General features: G+C 42.6%; 1 long non-coding RNA gene across 1 annotated transcript in view; it reads left to right on the top strand.

Annotated features, from left to right (window-relative positions):
• The window catches only part of LOC127005549 (uncharacterized), a 103,974-nt gene that overhangs the window by 22,105 nt on the left and 74,369 nt on the right, over positions 1-7,500 (top strand). The window contains exon 3 of the long non-coding RNA XR_007758711.1: positions 5,290-5,338. This is a non-coding gene — a long non-coding RNA (uncharacterized LOC127005549). The remainder of the gene's footprint in view (positions 1-5,289; positions 5,339-7,500) is intronic.

Raw genomic sequence — 7,500 nt, 5'->3', positions numbered from 1 at the left:
TATGATTTTTTATTTCCTCCTTGTTTTTTTCCTCCTCCACTCTTTCCTCATTTCTTCTTACATATACTTTTTTTCTTTGATCTTTTCTCATTTTTCTCTTGCTCTGTGTCTATTATTATATTTATTTGGTTATTTATTTATTACGTCACAAAATTTAGCCCAATAGCAAAATAATAAATAGCTTGAAAAAACTAACTTTGTGACTAACAACGGCCACAAAAAAAACTATTCAATCTTATGTTCTTTCTCAACATTGTAGCTCTAACATAAGGAAGCATTAGGGAGGGTTCATGTAATATATATCTTTTGATCCTCTTCTTTCTTTGATCTATGTTGCTTTGTATTACTTTGTAGATCCACTCACGATCGTCTTTTGTTCATTCACACACTTGCTTCTCCATTGCAGTACTCACCTTATGTTTTCTCACTATAATGCACCTTAACAGTAATAACAATAACCTTCAGTGTAATGGTCGATATTCTGAGACACTTTCGCTTCTCACATCAACTATTTATAAAGGTCAAAGAAGAGATCAATCAGGTTCTAATGAGTTTTTTTTTAGGTTCATGCTACTGAAGAAGGGCCAAACTACCACCAAGGTCACAAAACTACTCCTGGAAATGCCCTAAACTCATGCGAAAGCCTTGTCAAATATGTGAACTTGGGCGACGAAATGTTTTAAAATACAACCCTGCCGGTAATATAAGACACTTCTCACATCAACTATTTATAAAGGTCAAAGAAGGGATCAATCGGGTTCTAATGAGGGTTTTTTTAGGGTCATGCTACTGAAGGAGGGCCAAACTACCACCAGGGTCACAAAGCTACTCCTGGAAATGCCCTAAACTCATACGAAAGCCTTGTCAAATATGTGAACTTGGACGAAATGTTTTAAAATACGACCCAGTATAGTAACATTTAACTTTGTACTGTTCAAGATTTCGTGTGACAATTCTACGGGCGTTGTTTGTGTGGGTGAGGCCAATGTTTACCTTTCCGAGGGGTCGTTGCTCCTTTGTTACCAGTCTCCTTAGTGTCAGCTAAAAATAAAATAATGTAGCAAGCCATAGTAACGTAATAGTAGTTTCCCGTAAAGGTACTTGTTTTCTATGAGCTCCGGAGAAAACTTATTTTTATGGTAAGCTTAGGTAAAACGAGAGTCGCTGTTTGCTGAGCGTGGCGTAGTAATAATTGAATCTATTTGATCTTTACCTTCTATCCCATGTTTTTTGGGAGATTTGAAGGATCACAGAAGACATGCAGCTGGTGAAGTAGGAGACGGGATATGGGAAGCTTCATAAAAAAATCTTAACCCATATATGACGACAGAAGAGGTTGTGGTTAAGTAGGAAACATGATATCGACTCTTCTATAAAACGAATCTTAACCGAATTGAGTATCGCCGACAATGTTTCAGTCTTTGCAGAATTGTCAAGAGGTCTTACGGCCATATTCTTAAACATTCCGGCACCCAAGTACACATATTTGACAAGGATTTCGTATGATTTCTCTGTACTTTTTTGGGCCTGGTAGTAGTCTGACCCTCCTTCTGCGCCATGAACCTAAAATAAACACCACTCATCGTAGGATTTCTCTGTAATTTTTTGGGCCTGGCAGTAGTCTGACCCACCTTCTGTGCCATGAACCTAAATAAACACCACTCATCGTAGGATTTCTCTGTAATTTTTTGGGCCTGGCAGTAGTCTGACCCTCCTTCTGCGCCATGAACCTAAAATAAACACCACTCATCGTAGGATTTCTCTGTACTTTTTTGGGCCTGGTAGTAGTCTGACCCTCCTTCTGCGCCATGAACCTAAAATAAACACCACTCATCGTAGGATTTCTCTGTACTTTTTTGGGCCTGGTAGTAGTCTGACCCTCCTTCTGTGCCATGAACCTAAAATAAACCCTACTCAGAACCCCATCAATCTCCTTTTTGGGATTTGTAGCAGTTGATATGAGAGGCGGAAGCGTCTGAGAATGTTGAGCAATTACATGGATAAGTTTAGGCGTCTGTTGTTAGGTACTCACGTGTCTATTTTTATTCCCTCCCTGACGTGTGCGTGGGCGTTATGTCCGTTAATATATACGAAGGACGTGGAAGAGGATACCGTGGGATGCGGAGGAAAAGGATGTTGTGACGGTCAGTGCTGTAAAAACGTGAAGGGGGGGAAAGGAGGAGAAACAGAAGGAGTGGAAGAAGAAGGTGAAGGAGGAGAGGAAAAAGGAGAAAAGGGAGGAGGTTGAGGTAAAGGTGGGTGCATACTCTATAGCTGCGCGTGGCTGCGGTGCTCATCTCCGTCACATTGGTCCTTTGAGCCTATGTTGGGAAGGAGGAAAGAAAAAAATAATAAATAGACTAAAAGAAAAATAGGTAAATGTAAGGAATGAGGAAAGACAGTGAGTGAAATAGAGATTTTTTTTATGTCCTTATTCAGTAAAATCACATATCCTATCATACTAATATTTGCTTCCTCAGTAGCAAAACTTAATATCTAACAAAGTGAGGTCTTTCTATGTTGATTTAAGCTTTAACTTACCGCCTCTCATGCATTAGAAGGTACCCCAAACTTAACCTAACCTAACATAACCCCGAACCGTTACCGTAATCTTAACTCAAAAAAATCATATATGCTTCTTTACTAATGAGACTTATTATCTAACAAAGTGAGGTCTTTATGTCGATTTAAGCTTTAACTTACCGCCAGTCATGTGTTAGAAGGCACCCCAAACTTAACCTAACATAACCCCGAACTGTTGCCATATGTCTTACTCAGAAAAAAAAATCACATGTGCTTCCCTACTAATGAGACAAAACAAAATGAGGTCTATCTTTGTTGGTTTCTGCTTCAAGTTGACTCCTATCATGTGTTTGAAGGAACCCTAAACTTAACCTAACATGACCCCAAACTGTTACAATATGTCTTAACTCAGAAAAAAAGATATATAAGACGTTTGTGAGTGTGGAGGAAATGTTATGGAGATGGGAGGGGTTTGATGGGGTGAGGAGGAATGGGGAGAGGGTAAGATATATGGGTTTGATAGGGGGCTCAGAAAGGTGTGATGGGGAAGGTATGGGGAGTTTGAACGGGATGTGGGAGGAAGGAAATGGGGAAGGGAGTGGGTTTGTGGGATGGGGATGGGAGGGGGTAAGGAGAAGGAATGGGGAGTTTGAATTGGGTGTGGGAGGAAGGGGAAAAAGAAGGGGAATGAGATGGGGGGGTAAAGGTGATGGGGGCTCTATGGAAGGGTTTCAATGGGGTGTGGAAAGAAGGGAATGGGAGGGGAAAGGGTTAGAAGGATGGGGATTGAAGGGGATAAAGGTGATGGGGGCTGTATGGAAGGAGCGGAATGGAGTGTGGAAGGAAGGGGAAGGGGAGGGGAATGGGTTAGTGGGATGGGGATGGAAGGAGGTAAGAGTGATGGGGGTTGGAATGGGTTGTGGAAGGGAAGGGGTGTGGTGTGGATGTGGAATGGGTGGTGATGGTCAACTCCCCCCCTTCCTTCCTTCCTTCCTTCCTTCTTTCTTTTCTTTCCTTCCTTCCTTCCTTCCTTCACGCGTTTCTCTCCTCCTTTCGTTTCTTTTCTCCTCCTTTTCCTCCCTTTCCTTTAAGTGTTTCTCCTTTCCTTCCTTTTCCTCCCCTTCCGTCCCTTCCTTCCTTCCTTCACGCGTTTCTCTCCTCCTTACGGTTTTTTCCTCTTTCCTATTTATAATCCTTCCTTTTCCTCCCTTTCCTATAAGTGTTGCTCCTTTCCTTCCTATGTCCAACCCTTCCTTCTCCTCCCCTTCCGTCCCTTCCTTCCCTTCTTCATTACTTCCTTCCCTTCCTCCTTCCTTTGTTCTTCTTGTCATTCCTCTTTCCTTCAAATTGTTTTACTTTGTTTTTGTTTTAATGATTTTTCTATTTTTTCTTTTCTTCCAAGTTTATTTTCCTTACTTCTTCCTCTGTCTCTTTTTCCTCCTCCTCCTCCTTCTCCTCCATCATCATCATCATCATCATCATCATCATCATCATCATCATTAATTTCCGGTCCGATTTTTTTTTGTGTTGTTGTTGTTGTTGTTGTTGTTGTTGTTGTTGTTATTATTATTATTATTATTATTATTATTATTATTATTATTATTATTATTATTATTATTATTATTATTATTATTATTATTATTATTATTATTATTATTATTATTATTATTATTATTATCTGGTTATCATTATTATTATTACTACTCATGTGTTTTTTATGCTTCTTTCTCATTGTTTAGTAGTAGTAGTAGTAGTAGTAGTAGTAGTAGTAGTAGTAGTAGTAGTAGTAGAATTAGTAGTAGTAGTAGTAGAAGTAGTAGTAGTAGTAGTAGTAGTAGTAGTAGTAGTAGTATTAGTAGTAGAAGTACTAGTAGTATTAGTACTAGTAGTAGAAGTAGTAGTATGTTAAGCAGTAATTAGTAGTAGTAGTAGTAGTAGTAGTAGTAGCAGTAGTAATGTTATTAAGTAGTAAGTAGCAGCAGTAGTAATGTTACAGTACCAGTAGCAGCAGTAGTAATGTTAAGCAGTATCAGTAGCAGCAGTAGTAATGTTAAGCAGTAGCAGTAGTAATGTTAAGCAGTATCAGTAGCAGCAGTAGTAATGTTAAGCAGTACCAGTAGCAGCAGTAGTAATGTTAAGCAGTAACAGTAGCAGCAGTAGTAATGTTAAGCAGTACCATTAGCAGCAGTAGTAATGTTAAGCAGTATCAGTAGCAGCAGTAGTAATGTTAAGCAGTACCAGTAGCAGCAGTAGTAATGTTAAGCAGTACCAGTAGCAGCAGTAGTAATGTTAAGCAGTACCAGTAGCAGCAGTAGTAATGTTACAGCACCAGTTAGTAATGTTACAGCACCAGTAGCAGCAGTAGTAATGTTACAGCACCAGTAGCAGCAGTAGTAATGTTAAGCAGTACCAGTAGCAGCAGTAGTAATGTTAAGCAGTACCAGTAGCAGCAGTAGTAATGTTAAGCAGTACCAGTAGCAGCAGTAGTAATGTTAAGCAGTACCAGTAGCAGCAGTAGTAATGTTAAGCAGTACCAGTAGCAGCAGTAGTAATGTTAAGCAGTACCAGTAGCAGCAGTAGTAATGTTAAGCAGTACCAGTAGCAGCAGTAGTAATGTTAAGCAGTATCAGTAGCAGCAGTAGTAATGTTAAGCAGTACCAGTAGCAGCAGTACCAGTATGAGTGTCACCAGTAGCTGGAGGGTGTCACAATAACCAGGCCACGTGTCTTTCCGGTTATCTGAAGTCATGTCGCTTCCTTTCGACAGAGTGTGAGTGAGCGGCGCCCGGGCTGGCCACCGCGACGCCCCGCCCTAGGTGAGTGACCCCGCCCCTACCCCCCCCCCTCACCCTCCCCTCTCACCCCTTCACTTCCCCCTCACACTCCTTCACTTCCCCCTCACACTCCTTCACTTCCCCCTCACACTCCTTACCTTGCCCTTCCTCACCTCCCTAATCCTTATACTCCTTATCTGCCCCCCTCTCACCCCTTCACTTCCCCTCGCACCCCTTCACTTCCCCTCTCACCCCTCCACTTCCCCGCTCACCCCTTCACTTCCCCCTTCCCCCCTTCACTTCCCCCTCACCCCTTCACTTCCCCTCTCACCCCTTCACTTCCCCCTCACCCCTTCACTTCCCCTCTCACCCCTTCACTTCCCCCTCACACTCCTCACCTTGCCCTTCCTCACCTCCCTAATCCTTATACTCCTTATCTGCCCCCCCTCTAACCCCCTTCACCTGTCCCTCTCTTCCCCTCTTACCTGCCCCCCTCACCCCTACCCCTCTCTCATCCTCTTCATTGCTCCCTCACCCCCTGCTGCCCCCATCACCTCCTTACCCCTCCCTCACCCCTTCATCGTTTCCTCTTACACACCAGTACATCCCCCCCTTACCCCCCTCACCCCCTCCGTCTTTCCCCATCTCCACCTCCTTACCTGTCCCTCCTCTCCCCTTCCTTACCTGTCCCTCCCTCCCCTCCCTTCCTGCCTCCCCCTCACTTGTCCTCCTCCTCCTCACTTGTCCTCCTCCCGCCTCCTCCCTCCCCCCCTCACTTGTCCCCCCTCCACTTTCCTTTATTTCTTCACCTCAATTTTTTTTTCCTTATTTTTTATATGTTTTTTCCCACTTATGCTTTTCTCTCCTACTACTTGTTTGTTTGTTTGTTTGTTCACCCCGCTCACTTTCTTTCCTCTTTCCTTCCTGCACTTCCTTTTTTTTTTTTTCGTGCTATGGCGTCTATTTTTTTTGTTTTCTATTTTGAATCCTTACTTTGTTTCTCCATCTCGCTCACTTCCTTCTTTTATTTATATTTTAACTTTTCTTTTTCTTCCTTTGGATCTTTTCTTTTTTTCTTTCCTCCTCTTTCCTCTTTTTCTTTCTTTCTGTATCTATTATTTTTTCTCTCCTTTTTTCTTCTTTTTCTTTGACTTTAGTATTTTTTCTTGTCTTCACTTTTCTCTTTTTCCTCCTCCTCCTCCTCCTCGTTTACCTGGTTTTCTGCATTAATTAGGTTACCTGGGCTCCTTATGTCACCTGTATGGATGCGTGACTTGAGTGATTTATTTGTTGTTGTTTTACCTGTCCTGCATCACCTGGAGGAGGAGGAGCAGAAGGAGGAGGAGGAGCAGAAGGAGGAGGAGGAGGAGGAGGAGGAGGAGGAGGAAACATGGAACTGCTGGCAACAGAAAGCCTATTGGCTCATTACGAGGTTGCCCGCTTTGGTGATTTAATCTGCTCGACAGCCACTTGGGGCCTGGGCAGCAGATGAAAGCACCTCGACATTGAGGAGCAGATGAAAGCATCTCGATATTGAGGAGCAGATGAATGCACCTCGATATTGAGGAGCAGATGAAAGCATCTCGATATTGAGGAGCAGATGAAAGCCTCGACATTGAGGAGCAGAAGCACTGAAGTGACGGTCGATTCTACATTTGAAGGAGTTGATGGTATGCGCATTTACTACTTCTGAAGGAAGATTGTTCCAATGGCGTATGACTCGGTTTGAAAAGAAACTCCTTCCGATGTCTGTGTTACATCGACTAGACTGAATGACTGAACCGTTATTTCTAGTTCTTAGGTTGGTTTGCAGTTCAAAGAATTTGGAGTAATCGACGTTATTGAGTTTTTTCAGATACTTGAAGACTTGAATCATATCTCCTCGTAGGCGTCTTTTCTCCAATGTAAAGAGATTGAGTCGCTTGAGTCGTTCCTCGTACGGTTGAGCCCCGAAGGTTGGAATCATCTTCGTGGCGCGTCGTTGAATCCTTTCCAGTAAATCAATGTCCTTTCTGTAATTAGGAGACCAGAACTGTACTGCATACTCGATGTGCGGTCTTACCATGGAATTATACAAGGATTGCATCACGTCTGGCGTTTTACACTCGAAGTTCCTCGCTATGAACCCGAGCATAGTGTTGGCTTTGTTGTATGCTTTTTTACAGTGATTCGCGTGTTTCAGGTCACTGCTGATAATGACTCCA

The sequence above is a fragment of the Eriocheir sinensis genome, chromosome 30 (assembly GCF_024679095.1).
Source record: "Eriocheir sinensis breed Jianghai 21 chromosome 30, ASM2467909v1, whole genome shotgun sequence".
In the NCBI taxonomy this organism is placed as follows: domain Eukaryota; kingdom Metazoa; phylum Arthropoda; class Malacostraca; order Decapoda; family Varunidae; genus Eriocheir; species Eriocheir sinensis.
Note: the sequence above shows the minus strand (reverse complement) of the source record. Positions and strands in the feature narration are given on the sequence as shown.